Source organism: Sciurus vulgaris (genome assembly GCF_902686455.1).
Source record: "Sciurus vulgaris genome assembly, chromosome: 10".
In the NCBI taxonomy this organism is placed as follows: domain Eukaryota; kingdom Metazoa; phylum Chordata; class Mammalia; order Rodentia; family Sciuridae; genus Sciurus; species Sciurus vulgaris.
Window position 1 is genome coordinate 124,110,354 of NC_136470.1, and position 18,125 is coordinate 124,128,478.

General features: G+C 33.7%; 1 protein-coding gene across 2 annotated transcripts in view; it reads left to right on the forward strand.

Moving 5' to 3' along the window:
- The window catches only part of NCK1 (NCK adaptor protein 1), a 67,181-nt gene that overhangs the window by 34,331 nt on the left and 14,725 nt on the right, over positions 1-18,125 (forward strand). The gene's annotated exons all lie outside the window — the stretch shown is intronic.

Genomic DNA, 18,125 nt, shown 5'->3' on the forward strand with positions numbered 1-18,125 from the left:
TTAATATTCTAACTCCTTACTAATATTCCAATTTTGTTCATCATTTTCTTGCCTTTTTCCATATCTCCCTTTAGTTCTTTGAACACCTTTTAAGACAGCTTCTTAAAAGTCCTTGTCTAGTCTAGTGAGTAGGTCTATCTTGTCCTTCTTTTTTTTTTTTTTTTTTTGCGGTACTGGGGATCGAACTCAGGGCCTTGTGCTTGCAAGCCAAGCACTCTACCAACTGAGCTGTCTCCCCAGCCCATATCTTGTCCTTCTTTGGGAAGGTTTCTGTTGGCCTATTTTTTTTTTTTTTTTCTTGGTATAGGTCATATTTTCCTATTTCTTTGATATCTTTTGTGCTTTGCTATTGTTGAAAACTATACATTTGAATCTAATAATGTGGTAACTCTAGGAATCGGAGTCTCCCTCTTTAGGTTCGCCACTTTATTATTTGCATGCCTGCCTACTTCCTCTTTCTCTCCATCCCTGCCTCCTTCCTTGCCTTCTTAGATTTTTAAGTTTTTTGTTTTTCTGGGTGATCTCTGTGCTGGGGATCAGCCAGAGTATAAACTTAAGGTCTTTTTCTGTCCTTTCTGAGCCTGCACTTTGCCTGGGCATTCATGGTGGCTTTCTGAATTCCTCTGATAATGCAGTTGCTTTTGAATGCCCTGGTTCTTTAATATCTAACTCCTAAAGGGGGAAAATCAGAACAATGAAGGGGGAAGGAAAAATAAAAGGCACTGACCCTTTAGCCCAAAGGGAAGGGGTTGCAACAATTTGGAGGGTGTAAAACAGTGATTGCCTGCCTCTGTGTCCATGAGGAGAAGCAGCAAACAGTTATCAGAACAATTTCCAGATATATGGAGAACAGAGTCTTTATTGCCCACCCTAGCCTCCCACAAGCTGTGGAACACATGCATGTCTTCATGGGTATTGGGGAATGGGTAGTTGGTCACTCCCTATCTGAGAGCTGAAATTAAGAGCAGTTTATTTCCAAACCTTCTCCTGGAATTTGTCTTGGAATAGACTCCAGAGTTCCAAAATAGTTAAATTACATTATGTTAGTACAATTGTTTTCTGGGTGGAGAGACAGATTTTTGTTGCTCTCTACTGTGCCATCTTTCCAGAACCCTTTTATAACTTAGCTCTTCCTCCTTGATTTTGTGGAACTCAAAAATAGTAAGTTCATTATAACTTAAATATGTTTGAGACCTTTTCTTTAATTTTCAAGTCATTTAGTAAGTGCTTAAAAATTCAGACCCCCCCCCCCCCCGCCCCTTTCTTAAAAGACAACTAAATGCTTCCAACTAGGAGAGGGTGAGACCAGAAATGGTAAGGTCACATAGAGAAGACTACTTTAAATAAGTTTGTTACAGTTAAGGTAGTAGTAGATCTTTGATTCCTTTGAGTCCATATAGCTCATTTTCATTTTTAAGAAGGTAAAGGGGACATTTTGTTGGAGCATGTCCTCCAGTTGTTTCCTGAGTAAATGTATGTTGGAATTAAATTTTTTGAGAATGCGTGTTTAAAAAATGATTTTATTATTTTGTACTTGATTGTTAGTTTGACTATATGTAGAAATGTTACCCTCTAATGGTTACAGAGATTGAGCTTTTGCAAGATAAAAATTATTCTGAGGATGGTGGTAATGGTTGCATGGCAAATATGCATGTATTTAATGCCTTGGAACTGTACACTTAAAAGTGGTTCAAAAAATGGTTCAGGATGGTAACTTTCATGTGTATTACAGTAATTTTCCAGGGTTGACATTAATGAGTACCATGGATTGGGTGACTTAAACAATAGAAATTACCTTTCTATTGAAATTTTCAATTTTGGGAGGATTAAAAGTTTGTGATCAAGGTGTCAGCAGTATTGGTTTCTTGTTAGAGCCTTCTTCTCTTCTGGGCTTTTAGATGACTATCTTCTCCCTGTGTCTTTTGGTGTCCTAATCTCGTATAAGAACACCAGTCATAATGGATTAGGGCCCACTAATGACCTTCTTTTACCTTAGTGTTATGGTTTGGATGTGAGGTAACCCCTAAAAGCTCGCATGTGAGACAATGCAAGAAGGTTCAGAAGAGAAATGATTGGTGTGTGAGTCTTAACCCAATCAGTGAATATATCCCCTGATAGGGATTAACAGTGGTAATTGAAGTGGTGGGGTATAACTGGAGGAAGTGGGAATCGGGGCTGACTTTGGGTATATATTTGTATCTGGCAAGTAGAGTCTCTCTCTGATTCCTGATCACCTTGATGTGAGCTGGTTGCCTCTGTCACGCTTCTGCCATGATGTCCTGCCTCATCTTGAGCCCTGAGGAATGGAGCCAGCCACTTATGGACTAAGGCATCTGAAATCATGAACCCCCAAATAAACTGTTTCTCCCCTAAAATTGTTCTTATCAGGTCCTTTAGTTCCAGCAGTGAAAAAAACTGAATAAAACGTTACCTCTTCAAAGATCCTGTATTCAAACACATTTACATTTTGAGGTACTGGAGGTTAGGACTTAATGTAAATGGGCAGGGATAATTCAGTCCATAACATTTATTTCACCACAATTCGCAAAATTAAAAATATGATTATAGTCAATTATGAGCCCTTTTATATATAATTGCTATATAATACAATAGGGATTAGAACAGTTAATGTGCTCACAGGTTTGTTGTGTTCATTATGGCATTCGTCATAATGTTGGACTTTTTCACAATTGGTGGTTTATACCTGTCTGCTCATAATGTATTAGCAAGATAATTTGCTTTTTTTTTTCAGTAGTAACATAATGGCTTTTAAAAATTGTAATATAAAATATAATATTCTCTTCATGTATAAAATAGTGACATGTTCTTAATGTGATCTTGATTATAATTCAGAAAGGATAGTAAGTAAAATTTTGTGGTGCCTGACAAAGTAATCATATAGGGAATAATGCCTTGTATATATGACATCAATAAGTTTGCTGAAGAAATAAGGTTATAGTTAAGTTTTTTGTTTGTTTTGAGAGCAGAATTTTGGCTTGATATACCTTTTTTTATTCCCATTCCTTAACTCAGTCTCCTAGTTTCTAGTAACTACTCAGTAAACATTTGTTGAATGAATAAGTGAACGAATTTTAATGTGCACAGTACTTTTTTGCCTTTGTAGTAATTTTTTGCTTTCTCCTTGGAGATGTTTTCAGAATATTATTTCCAAATGTGAATAGAACAAGATAACATTTTATTTGACCTGTATTTTAAAAACCTCTATTTTAAGTTGTCTTCATTTCTAACTTACCTGTAATTTTTTTCCTAATGATAATAATTTGTTTCATTAATAATGATATTTGTTTCATTAGTTAAAAGTGATTTGTAGTATAAATCACAAGATATTGGGGCTTAAAAATTGAACAGAATAAGAATCATTATGAATTGTCTTTTTGCTTTACTTATGACATATCAAAGTTAGTTATTTGGGTTTTTTTCTTCCTTCATTGTTTACTGAGAGGTTTGTAACCCAACCAAACTTCCGGACTTAGTCACTTGGGTATTGTACTTAGCTGATTCTTAACAGAAACAGGAAATTGTCAAGATATGTGTCAAAGTATAGCAGATTCTAAAATTGCATTTGTAGCAGCATGACAGATTTCCCTCTAGAAATTTTTCTTTTTATTTGTTCCTTACCTTTTCCTCAGAAAATAACTGTTGTCATACCAAAAAGGTCTATCATGACCTATATATGTACCAAACAGTATTCTTCCTCAGCATTCACAAATCATATACAATATGATTGATTAAATGATTTGACACATTTAGTATTATTAATATATAGCTATGACAAAGAATATGTTTTTAAGTCTTTGGTCTCATATTCATATATTTAGATTGGTAGTTCTCAAAGGGTTTCTAAAGTAGACCTTTTAGAGAATCTAAAAACCAAAATTATTTTTATACTACTAGGGGTGTTAATTTTCACTCTGGAGATCCTAGGGGCTGAATGAAATTCAGTGATAATTGTATGAGAGGTCAACATTTGAAAGATCTGCAAAACTCCGTGAATATATATTAAACAATCATACAGTATTATGCATGGATTAAAACAGGCCCATTAAGTAAAAGACCAATTTTTTTTTGTTTTTTGTTAATTGACATAGTATAGAAATTCACACTTTTGGGTTAACACATTTAGAAGTCGTGTATTTCCTACCACAATCTAAGTACGGAACAGTTCCATCATTGCCTCTTAAAAATGAAATTCTTCATGTTTTGTAGTCAAGCCCTCTCTACACCATTAGCCTGTGACAATTACTAGTCTGTCTGTGCAGCTTTTGTCTTTTCTAGAATGTCAGTATTTAGCATTCGAGTCTGGCTTTTTCATTTTAGCATGATACATTTGTGATTCATCCCTGTTGTGTAAGTAGTCTATTTTATGGATCAACTGTAATTGGTTTATCCATGACCCATTAAAGGACATTTGGGTTATTTCCCATTTTTGGTGCTTGTGACTAGAGCTGATATAAACATTCAAATACAGGTTTTTGTGTTAACACAGGTATTTTATCTCACTTGGGTAAATATCCATAGTGGCTGAACTATTTTGCATTCCTACCACCAGTTCCCATTGTTAAGCATCCTCTTTGGCACTTGGTACTGTCAGTTTCTCTCTCTCTCTCTTTCTTTTTTTACTCCTCTACTCTGTAAGTTGCTATGTAGTGGTATCGTTTTGTGGTTTGAATTTGGATTTCTGTAGTGACTAATGATGTGGAGAATCTTCTCATGTGCTTATATGCTATCAGTCTGTCTTCTTTGGTGAAGTATCTGTTACTTTGCTCATTTTTTAAATTGGGTTACTTTTTTTGAGAATTCTTTATATTGAATAAAAGTTCTGTGTCAAATATATGACTTGCAAAATTTTCTCCCATTCTTCAGCTTATCTTTTTTATTTTATTCTCTTATCAGTGTCTTAGGGCAAAGTTTTACATTTTTATAAAGTACAACTTATTATTTTTTTTTCCTTTTAAGTCTTGTGACTGTTTTGAGTTAAAATTTTATATAAAATAAGAGTTTTAAGTCCAGGTTCACTTTTTTTGCTTTTGGATATCCAATTGTTCCAGCACCATTTGTTGAAAAGACCATTGACCATTGAATTGTCATTGTACTCTTGTCAAAAATCAACTGGTCATACTTGGGTGGTCCTGGTTTTAGACTCTGTTGCTTACCATTGATCTCTGTATCTAGCCAGAAACCACTGTCTCTACTGTGGTATAGTTAGTAAGTTTATAGTTAGTCTTGAGATCAGATGAGTCCTTCAGTGTTCTTTTTTAAAATTAAAATTATGTTAGTGATTGTAGTTCCTTTGTTTTTTTCCATATAAATTTTAGGAATTGTTGATTTCTATAAACATTCTTCTGGGATTTTGTTTGGAACTGTTTTGAACCTATAGATTCCCCCCAAATTAAATGTCTTGATCCATGAGCACAAATTTGCTTTCCATTTATTTAGGTCTATTTCTTTAGCATTAGTGTTTTGTAGTTTTCAATATGTATGTCCTACACATATTTTGTTAGTTAGAGCCTTAAATATTTCATTTTTAAAAAAATATTTATTTTAGTTGTAAATGGACACAATATCTTTCTATTTTATGTGATGCTGAGTATCAAACCCAGTGCCTCACAGGTTCCGGGCAAGCTCTTTACCACTGAGCTACAATCCAGCCCCAAATATTTCATATTTCAGTGCTATTATAAATGGTACCTGGAAACAGATTTTTGATTTCTACTTGTTTTTGTATATTAAACTTATATCCTGCCATGCAGTTAAACTTATTTGTTAATTTTAAAAACCTTTTTGTGGATTCCCTGGAATTTTCTACCTGGACAATCATGTCGTCTGTGAATAAAGTTAATTTAAAAAAAAAAAAAATTATGTTCTCTATTTCTTTTTCAGGCTTTATCACAGTGATAATGACTTCTGGTATGAAATTAAATGGAAATAGAACTGACATCTTTTCTTATTTCTGATTGTGGTGGGAATGCATTCATTCTTTCATCATTATATTTGATGTTAGTTGTAAGTTTTTTGTGTGCCATTTATCTGGTTAAGGAACTTCTTTACCTAGTTTGCCGAGAGTTTTTATTGTGCATAGATTATTTAGGTTATGTATTTTATTTTTACAGTACTAGAGCTTGACCCCAGGGGTGCTGTACCACTGAGCTATTTTTTATTTTGAAACAAGTTATTGTGAAGTTACCCAGGCTGGCCTCGAAATTGGAATCCTCCTGCCTGGGTCTTCCAAGTAGCTGGGATTACAGGTGTGCATCATTGTATCCAGTTATATACATTTCATCTTGAGTGAGGTAATGTAAGAACATTTCCTGTTTCATGTGAATTGTTGAATTTATAAAAGTTTTTCATAGTATTTTTTTGTTATATTTTTAAATTTGGTTTTGTGATTATATCTTGTCTTTCAGATATTAGTAACTTGTCATTGTGATCATTCTTGCTTGAGGGTTATTAAATTTTCTTGATTTTTTTTTTTTTTTTTTTTTTCAAAGAACATCTTTTGGTTTCCTTGATTTTTTTCTCTAATATTCTGTTTTCGGTCTCTCTGATTTCTGATCGTATGTTTATCATGTTCTTTCTTCCTTTTTTTTTTTTTTTGTGGTGCTGGGGATTGAACCCAGGGCCTTGTACATGCAAGGCAAGCACTCTACCAACTGATCTCTCTCTCCAGCCCCTCTTCTGCTTTCTTTGGATTTAACATACCCTTCTAAGGTAGAAGTTTATGCTATTGATACAGAACATTCTTTTCTAACATTTTATTTATCACATTTTAATACAAATTTTTTAAACACTGCTTTAGCTGCATCTGACAGGCTTTTTATGTGTTGTATTTTCATTAAGTACAAAGTATTTTCTATTTTTCTCTTGAGACTTCCTCTTTGAACCATGAGTTATTTAGAAGTTTTGTTTAATTTTCAAATGCTGGGAGATTTTGTAGCTTTCAGTTATTTCTAGTTTAATTCTGTAATGGCAAAAGAACGTATACTGTGTGATGTTAATTCTTTGAAATTTATTAAAATTTGTTTTTTGATTTAGAATATAGGTTTTTTGCATATTCCATGTACACTTGAAAAGATATATTATGCTTTTTTTGAGTATAGTGCTCTGTAAAAGTCAGCTAGAAGATGGTTGAAGATGTTGTTTAGATCTTCTGTGTCTGCTGCTTTTTCGTCTACTTGTTTTCTGATTACTGAGCATAACAGTGAAGGTTTCAAGTTTTATCAGTTTTATATGTTTTTTTCCTACATGTATTTTCAGGGCTCATTTTTTTTCAGTTACATTATCTATATAAGACCAAGTATTCTTCACTTACTTAAGCTGAAACAGCATATTAAACATTAAATGCATAAGTAGAATCTTTGTTTTCTCTGAAGTCAGACATCAAAAGATTACAAAACTTTTAAATGTCCTTTTCTAATGATTTTGTTTTAGAAAATATTGTTTTCATAAAAATGTTAAAATGTATTGGATTAAGTATATTTAATTCATAAATCATTAATTTTTCAACTTTAATTTCTAATAACTCATATAAACAAAAGCTTTTTGGGGTCTTCAGTAATTTTTAAGTCTTGTGAAGGGGTTTTTGAGACTAAAAGGTTTGGGATCACTAATTTAGTTTAGATTTCTATGTGTACTACTTTTCTTTGAGAGGTATAATGGTAATTCAAAGTAGGTGGGAAAGTACTTTTTTACATATATTTAACTTGCAGTTTCCACCAGTTGTTTTCCAAGTTTGAAAAGCCATTTAACTTCATCTCTGAATCATACTTTGTAAAATGACAAATGCTTTAAAGGTTTATTGTGAGGAAGTGTTAAGAAATATTTGGATTATGGACATTCAGTAAATATTTCTTGTTTAGGATTGCCATATTTTTGGCAACCTTTGTGAGGGGATGCAGACCTTTGATTTAAACCAATAGGTATTCTCCAACTTAATCTCCTGATCTCTGTGCAGTCATGGGGAATGGTATAATTTATGAAGATCTTTAGAACATTGATTTCCTTGTCATCTGTAGTTGATATCTTGAACTAATTTAGTTCTTTAATTTGAATTTGGCTTCTGTTCTTCTGATAACCAGATCAGAAAAGGCCAGGAATATGATCAGTGATTGTTTATAGGTCCACTTAGGGATGATTTGAGGTGAATTTGAAAAACAAATTGAAGTGAGAAAATAAGCCCAGTAAGAAAAGGCAGGCAGGATGTGAGTTCTCTAATTTGGGATTGAGGTCAAGTCTGAAGCCCAAGATGTTGGAGTAATTAGAACAGGGCAGGGAGTCAGTGTGGATCAAGATAGGCAGTTCAGGTTCTGTAGGGGAAATACAAACCTTGATGGCAGGTAGGAATTGGATAGTGGTTGGTGGGGCTCCTGTTTAGGTGCACATGGGCACAGAGAAAAAAGGATGTAAATCTAGTTCATGAAAGCATCTCGCTGCAAATAATCATCAGTGAAGTTGAAAGTAGAGGCTGAAGCTTTAGTAGGAGAATATAGAGTATTAATGGACAATCAGTCTGGGCTGGATCAAAGTACAGTAGATCCTTCATATTTAATTTATATAAATTGAGCTAAACTTGGCCAAAAGAGAGCAAAAGGAAAAAAAGAGGCTGTAAAAATAGAATGAACTTTCTACCCATCATTCTGCTTTGTCTGTTCCAGAGCGTGCTTGAGATGTGCTTGAGTTGGGACACCTGACTGTTTCCTCAGTTGTCCTCAGTTGCTGTCCTCCCAATGTAAGCTGTCCAGTTTTACTGTGATTCTTGTGTTTAAAGATACATTATTGTCCCCCCTGCTACCTAGACCCTACGTTCAAATTGGCTCTTTTATCTGTTGTGTGACTAAAGAAATGGCCATCAAAGGAAAGTTAAATTATAAAGGTCTTTTTTCCCACTTTATATGTTAGATTTAAGTTATTCTAATTGCATTTCTTCTGTAAATGTAGTTTTATACCTGTTTATTTCTGTTACATATTTTTTCCCCTTCTTCTATCCCCCCCCCCCATTTCCTCATCTTTGCTTTATTTTCTGGGTGCTAGTTATTAATAGCTAACTTTCAGTTAGTTGGTTTTCTCTCTCTTTATAGTACATTGTAGAAGAATTAAGTAATATGTGCCTATTGTGAAATATTTCCCCCACTGGTAACATTTGGCAAAAGTATATATAGTATCACAACCAGAATATTGATATAATTAAGATACAGAATATTTCCATTACCACAAGAATCATTCATGTTCTTTTATATATTGGTCCCCAGCCAGTGGCACTATTGGGAGGTGGTGGAGCCTTTAAGAGGTAGGATTTAGAAAGTCTTTGAGTCACTGGTAATATGTCTTTGAAGAGGATTGTAGACCCCAACCCTTTCTTCCTCTCTCTTTTGCTTCCTTGCCATTAGGTAAGCAGTTTTACTCCTTATACTCCTGCCATGATGTGCCACCATAGGCCCAAAGCACTGAGGCCCAACTGATCATGTACTGACACCTCCAAAACTAGGAGCAGATGTAAACCTTTTCCATCTATAAGTTGATTATCTCAGGTGTTTTTTTAGAGTATCAGAAAGGTAACTAATAGACTAACCATACCCACTGCCCTCCTTTCCCCACTCTCCAACCCCTGGCAATCACTAATCTACTCAACCATTCATGCAGTTTTGTCATTTCAGGAATGTTACATAAATAAAGCATATAGTAAGAAACCATTGGGATTGACTTTTTTCATTCAGCGTAATTCCCCAGCAGTTTATCCAGATTGTTTTGTGTACTAGTCTTATTCATTTTTTTAAAATTTATTTTTATTTATTTATTTATTTATTTTTGCGGTGCTGGGGATTGAACCCAGGGCCTTGTGCTTGCGAGGCAAGCACTCACCAACTGAGCTATCTCCCCAGCCTTGTCTTATTCATTTTTGGTGTGGATGTACCACCATTTGTTTTTAGTCATTCATCTGTTGAAGGACATCTGGATGATTTCTAGTTTTTTGTTACTACACATAAAGTTGCTATATTCTTGGAAAAGTTTTTGTATGAACCTAAGTCTTCCTTTCTTGGTATCCAATATGCAATTGCTCAGTTATATGGAAATTGCATATTTAAATTTATGAGAAACTTCTATTCTCCAGAGTAATGTACATTTTACTTTTTAAACATGTGATTCAGTTTCAGCATATCTTTGTCAACATTTAATATCTTGTTTTAGCTATTCAGATATGTTTATGTAGTGACATCTCAATGTAGTTTTAATTTGCATTTCCTTAATAGCTAGTGATGAATATCTTTCATATGCTGGTACCATCTGTACTTCTTTTTCAGTGAATGTATCATTTGCTCTTTTTCTAATTAAATTTGTGTGTGTTTGTGTGTGTGTGGTTGAGTTTTTTCTTTAATGAGTATTGCTTTGGGCGAAAGTCATTGTTAAATGTTGAAGGTTTTCTCTCATCTTTATCTAAAAGTTTCATAGTTTTACATTTAAGACTGCAATTCCTCCCGTTTCCAAACTAGAGCCTTGCCTCGTACTAGGCAAGCACTCTGCCACTGAGCTATCTTTGGCCTATCCCTCCCCATTCCTTTATAAATTTTATTTTGGGATAAGTCTTCACTAAGTTATCCAGGCTAGCATCTCATGTGTAATCTTCCTCCTTCAGCCTCTGAAGTAGCAGGAATTCTAGGCATGTTCCACCAGGCATGGTGTATGATCCACTTTGAAGTTAGTGTTTGTATAAGGCCCAAGATTAGGTCCAGGTACTTTACTTTTTATCTTTTTATTTTTTGTCCTATTGTTTAATTACTTTAGCAACATTTTATTGAAAAGACTAGTCTTCCTCCATTGAATTACTTTTACACCTTTGTTAAAATTTAGTTGGGTGCATTTGTGTATTTCTACTTCAGGGCTCTCTGTTGTATTGATCTGCATATCCATCCCTTTTTTCCTATACTACATAATCTTGATTACTTTAGCTGTTTAAGAGGTCTTGAAATTTGGGATCCTAATTTTCACTTCATGCTTCCTTTTTAAAATTATTTTAGCTATTCTAGATATTTTGCCTTTCCGTATAAATTATAAAATAATGTTATCTGTTTATGCAGAATTTTTGCAGGGATTTTGTTAAGAAGTGCATTAGACCTGTTAGCTGGGTGGGTGGGTGGCAGTATTGACATCTTTACTGTGTTGTCTTCCAGTACATAAACACTTGTGTTCATCTCTTTTTAGCTCTTCTTTGATGTCTTCATTAGCATTCTATACTTTTTTATTATTATGTTTTAGTTGTAGATGAACACACTACCTTGATTTTATTTATTTTATGTGGTGTTGAGGATCAAACCCAGTGTCTCACACATGCTAGGCAAGCACTCTACCACTGCGCCACAACCCCAGCCCTAGCATTCTGTACTTCTTGACATACAAGTTTTCATGTTTTTGTTAATTTTCTTTTATTTTTCCACCTTTGAGTGATTTAAGTAGTATTTTAATTTTGATGTTTATTGCTAGTACATAGAATTTCAGTTGAGTTTTGCAGGTTGCTCTTGTGTCCTGTGACCTTGCTGAATTCACACATTAAATTATTTGATTAAGCTGAGCATGGTGGCTCACACCTGTAATCCTGGTGATTTGGTAGGCTGAGGCAGAAGGATTGAAAGGTCATCAACCTCAGCAATTTTCCTGTCTGAAAATAAAAACAAAGAAAAATTGGGGGTGTAGCTCAGTGGTGGTGTCCTTAGGTTAAATCTCTAGTATGACAATAAAACAGGTGAATAAATAGTTTAGCCAGGCATGGTGGCATATGCTTTTAGTTCTAGCTACTCTGGAGGTTGAGGCAGGAGAATCTCTTGTGCTAAAGAGGTTGAGACCAAACTTGGTAACATAAGCAAGACCTGACTCCAAAGAAATTTCTTTAAAGTTTTTGTGGTTGCCTTATTTGGACCATCCTAGTGGGAAGTTAAAGGTTGGATAGCCCAGCCCAGTTGACTGCCTGTGGTTGGATTAGCTTAAGTTTCATTTTCTTCTAGATTCTGATTAGATTTCTCTTTATTTGCATAGTTTCCCAGGGCTTTAGAGCCACCTCTGTCTAATTTCCTCCATTTAATAATTTTTGATCAGTATTAGGACTTGGATTTTTTTTTTTATAGATTTCCTTAGAAGCTTCTATGTTGTCAGTCATCATCTACAAATAAGCATAGTTCTATTTCTTCCTTTTTGATCTATGTGCCCTTTATTTCCTTTACTTGCCTTACTGAACCAACTAAAACTTCAAACTCTCTTCTTTAAGAGTGGTGGGAGTGGACATTTTTACCTTTTTCCTGATATCAGGAGGAAAGAAAGTAACTCTCACTATATATTAGGACATTTGCTGTAGCTTTTTTGAACATGCCACTTATGAATTTGAGGAAGTTCTTTTATTTTTCTAAAAAGCTTTTCTTATGAATAGGTGTTGAATTTTGTCACTTTTTTTGATACCAGTGAATGTGCTTATATGACTTTTTTTCCATATTGTTAATATCGTAATTATACTGATCACTTTTGAAATATTGAACCTGAAAAAACCAATTTGGTCATGGAGTGTTCAATCTCTTGACATACTGCTGTATTCCCTTTGCCTAGTATTTTGTCAAGGATTTTTGCATCTGTATTCCTAAAGGATATTGGTTGGTAGTTTTTTGTACTGTTTTTGTTTACTTTTGACATCAGGTAATACTAATCTTCAAGATGAACTAGAAAGTGTTTTCCTCATAAGAAGAGATTATGTAGAATTTGTGGTAATTCTTTAAATATTTGGTATCAATCTTCAGTAATAGCTATCTGGACCTGGGAATTTCTTTGGGGGAGGAGTTTTAAAATTATGAATTAATTTTCTTAACAGTTATAGAACTATTTCAGTAATCTAATTCATATTGAATGTATTATGTAGTAATTTGTGTTTTTGAAGAATTGGTCATTTTCTTAAGTGGTCAAATTTGTGTAGAATGTTGGTGGTATTCTCTTATTCATCCTTCTTATCCTTCTATAGTGATATCGCCTATTGATTTTTTAATATGGTTATTTGGTTTTTTATTTCTTGATAAAAGTTTGTCAATTTATTGATCTTTTTAAAGAACCAGCTTTTCGTTGGTTTTTAAAAATTTGTTTTTAAAAACAAATTTCATTGATTGCTGTTTTATATGTATGTATATATAGACATATACACACACATATATATTATATATATATAATATATATATATTGTTTTTAGTTGTAGGTGGACCCAATACCTTTATTTTATTTTTATGTAGTGCTGAGGATCAAACCTAGGGCCTCCTGTGTGCTAGGCAAGTGCTCTACCACTGAACCACAACCCCAGCCCCAATTGCTACTCATTTTTTTCCCCTTTTGCTTGTTTTAAGTTTATTTTGTCCATGTTTTTCTAGGTTTTTGGAGGTATAGCAGGTAAAATTACTGATTTGAGGATTTTTTCTTTGCATTTGCCTTTAGTGCCATAAATTTTCCATCCTAACTCCATTTTAACTGTCCTACAAATGTCTATAGATTGTATTTTTGTTTTCATTAATTTCTGTTTAGCATCTGATTTTCCTGAAGAATTTCTCTTTGACCCATGGATTATTTTAGAAGTTTATTCTTCCAAATGATTATCTTTGTGTATTAGTTATCTTTGTATATTAGTCTGTTTTTTGTTACTAAAACAAATACCTGAGGCTTGGTACTTTATATAAAGAGATTTGTTTAGCTCATAGTTTAGGAGGCTAAAATTTCAAGATTGGTTGACCCTGACTGTCCTCTGGTAAGAGTCCTATTGACTGTGTCACCTTGTGGCAAATGGCATCATAACAAGTAGCTGAAAGAGGGAGAGACCACATAGCAAGACAGGAAGCCAAATGGATTCAGGGGCCAGGCTCACCCCTTTTATAACAACCCATCTTTGCTGGAGCTGATCATGGTCCAAGGAGAACTACATTAGGATCTTCCAAGGGCAGCACCACTAATGATCTAATCACCCACCATGAGGCCCTGTGTCTTAAAAGTTTCATCACCTCAACACTGTCACATTGGGGACTAAGTCTCCAGCCCATGAATCCTTGGATAGTAGGGTCCAACCCATAGCACTTTCTATTACTGATTTCTAGTTTGATTCCATTGCGATTGGAGAGCACATTGTGTGATTAAATTCATTTAAATTTTGTGGAGTTTTATTTTATGGCCCAAGCTATGATTTCTCTTGGTATTTGTTTGCTGGACACTTGAAAAAGTGCTGTTTGGGGATAGAGGATTCTATAAACATTAAATAGATCCTGTTGATTGAATATATTGAGGTCTTTTGATATCTGCTGATTTTGTCTAGTAGGCGGAGGCTCTGGCTCCTTGAAGGGCTTTACTTACTCCACCCAGCAGGGAGATTGGAGTGTCTCATTATGGCCTCTGAAGGCTTGGAAGTTTAGGTTTCCTACTTGGTCTTTGGTGTGGGTGGGGCCACAATTTTCTCTGTTTTATTTGTCTGGAGTCAGAACAGTTATTGTCTAAAAGATTTCTGTCTTGTCAGGCTGTCCCTTTTATGGCCCATTATTTGGAGAGCTCAGGCTGCTATTATTATGTATGTGCCCATTTGTGTGTCTGTTTTGGTGACCTTCATCTCAAGTCAGGTAAAAATATAACCTAGGGAGTTTACCACTGTGTCACAATGTCACTTCCCAGAAGTGAAAGTCCTCTGACCTGTGTGTGTGTGTGTGTGTGTGTGTGTTTGTTGATGTAGGAAAGTTTTTCCCAAATAGATAACCAGTTGTCCTAGTATCAGTTATTGAACAACTTATTTTTTTCAGTGACTTGAAATGCCACCTGTCATATATAAAATTCTCATATTTGCATGTATATATAGAGTAGAAGTGACTTGACTGACTTGGCTGATTAACTCTGTCCATTTCTGTTGTGAAGCATAGTACCTTGATACCATTGGCACATTTCAGTTCTCCCCAATTAAATTGAATCTGCTCACCAGGATTCAAATGTAAGGTTTCTTTCAAGGTGCTTGTTGTCAAAACTTTATGTATGATATAAAGAAACAAAAATGGAGCTAAAATTAGAGAATTGTTTTTGTGAAAACTAAATTGATCAATTTGGAACAACTTACCAAAGGAAATCACTGTAAACAATTACTTGCTTTGAATTTGGTCCAGGCGAGACATTTAAATATTTGGGGGGAGATTATACACAAATGTCTTTTCTATATCCAGATTGTATATCACCAGCGCTTTGAGCTTTTGAAAAGCCTAAGTAAGAACTCATAACTTGTACGTTTCAGAAGATGGCTTCTAAAGCCACTTGTATGTATGTTTTCTAGACCTCAGTTAATATTCTGTTAGTTTTTTTGTTTCTGTACTGGTGGTAATCTTATTTTAAGTTACTTCCATCATTTTTTTTTAAAGCACATTTTGATATCTGATAGGGTAACTGCCTTTACTGAGAATAACAGAAAACCCAACTAAAATTATCTTAGACAGTAAAGAAATTTATTAACTCAAGTAACTGGCAGTTCAGTGTTTAGTTTAGCAACTCTGGCTCTACATCCCAGTAGGTCTCCTTTCCTTTCATAAGTTCAGGAAGTGGTTCTAATATGCAGGTGGGGCTTTGATTAATTTAGAGTTACCCTTGAAGCTAGGATCAACCTCCCAACTTTAATGGCTAAACTAATGACAGAGAAGTGCTACTAGAAGGGTATTTGGGAGGCTCTTTGGAAGACATTGTGAAATGCTGGGTATGCAACCTGTAATGTCAGCATACCAATTCTTATTTTTTCCAGAACATTTGTTGCCAGTTTTACATTATTACTTTTTTTGATAAATTTTCATATCATTTTGTCAAGTTTCAAAATAAATTCTGTTGGGACCTAGAATTGAATTTCATTAAGCCTGTGAATTAAGTGGGTGGTGATAGGGCACAAGAAATGAATCAGAGTTGCTTCCAGGTATTCTTGAAAAAAATCTCCTCTAGCTTTTCATTGTCTCAGACAGTCTATTGATTATTGTTGTAATATTTTTTCATAGTGTACCAGTAATTATTTAGACTTCGTTGAAAATCTTCTGTTTGAAATTACTTCAAAATCAAGTTGCTAGAATACAGATAAAATTTTTTCTGATTTCTCTGCTCATTGTTTCTTTTTATTTTAGTTGTAGATACAATACCTTTATTTTAGTGTGGTGTTGAGGATAAAACCCAGGGCTTCGCACATGCTTGGTAAGCATTCTACCACTGAGCTCCAACCCCAGACCTCATCATTGTTTCTTGAATATCAAATAATTTTTTCTTTTTTTGCATTAATTTTGTACATACTGAAGGGTAAACAGTGTATGACTAGTTTTGAGACTTTACGTGTATTTATCTTGTTTACACTCTTGAATGCCAACAGATGTTTAATTCTGAATTAAAATGCATTTTCCTAAGGATATTAAGCCCCCCCCCAAAAAAAAAAAAAAAAAAAAACTTGGTTCAAATATTATTGAGAAAAAGATTACTGGTCAATATCCAAAATTAAAAAACGGAATTTATTTGCTTGTTAGGCAAGTGGTAACTGTTTATGTAGAAAAATCTCTCAGACTAGGGATGCAACTTTATGGTAGTTTGCTTGCCTAGCATGTGTAGGCCCTGGATTCAATCTAAGCATTACCAGAAAAAAAAAAAAAAAAAAAAAAAACAACTCTCTAAAGAAAGGAGAGATTTGATTTAGGAGTGAAATTGGCTTGTAATATTTTTCTTTGTTCTTAAAATAGTTTTATATAAATTAGATTTGTTCCTGGAACTTTGTGTATAAAACCTTCTAGTCTTGGTATTTTTAATATGGGAAGATTTCTTAATGATTGTTTTATTATTACTTTTTGTATGTTTGTGTTTCAGTTGGTTTCATGTTATTGAGTTGCTTTTGGTAACTTTACTGTGTCTTTTGAATTTTTTCAGCATCTATAATTGTTCCTTTTTTATTCCTGGTATTTGGGTATACTTTTTTTTTTTTTTTTTTTTTTTTTTAATTAACCAGTCTTGCCTCAGAAACGTTAATTTTATTAGCATTGACAAGGAACTACATTTTCACTTTATTAGACCCTTCTGGTATATCTTTATTTTCTGTTTCATTAAATTCCGCAATCCTGCTCTTATTTGTATTATTTACTTCCTATTTTTCTTTAGATTCTTCTGTTTTTCTAACTGCTTAGGATAAGTACTCAATTTATTAATTTATTTTTAGTTATTTTTTTCTTTTTTGGTGCTGAGGATTGAACCTAAGACTTCAAGCATGCTAAACATAGGCTCTTATCACTGAACTACACTCCTCAGCCCTGTGTTTAGCTTTTCTTATTTTCTAATGTAACTATTTTAAAGTTTCCCTCTACATAGTACTTTTGCTGTATCCAGAAAGTTGGACTACAGTCTTTTCATCGTCATTTACTTCTAAGTAGTTTCAAAACCCTGTATGATTTCTTCTTAGATTCATGTGTTTTTGGAAGTTTCGGAACATGTTTCTTAAAAAGCTGTCTATTTTTATGGACATCAGAGAATATAGATGAAGAGGATACTATTTGAAAGTTGTTGAGACATTCTTTATGACTTGGCATTTGATCTATTTTGTGTTATGTTCCATATCTGTTCTTCTTGTTTAGAAGTAATTTTCTGTATATGACTATTAGATCAAACTTATTATTGTGGTATCAGTTCTTTAATGTTTTTGTCTCTTAGATTGTTTTATTACTGAGGTAGTTATGTTAAAAAATCATCCTTTGTAATTACAGGTTTGTCAGTTTCTCCTTATGTTTCTTTCAATGTATTTATTTTGGTCTTGTGCTTTCAACCTATGTGGAAAAGAAAAACAATGCTCAGAGTTTCTGCTATTTGGTGTATAAAAGTTTTGATCTAATTTATATTGAATAGAACTTTGTCATTTGTATGGTGAACTTCATTGCCAGTAATGGTTTTTGCCTTAAAGTTAAATTATGTGATATTAATACAGCAACACAAGTTTTTGTAAATTATAATTTACTTGTTATATTTTTTCTGTAGTTTTATTTTAAGCCTTTCAGTATCCTTGATTTTTAGATGTCTTTTTTGAAAGGCGTATAGACTCCCACTATTTCAATTTCATATAAAATTAT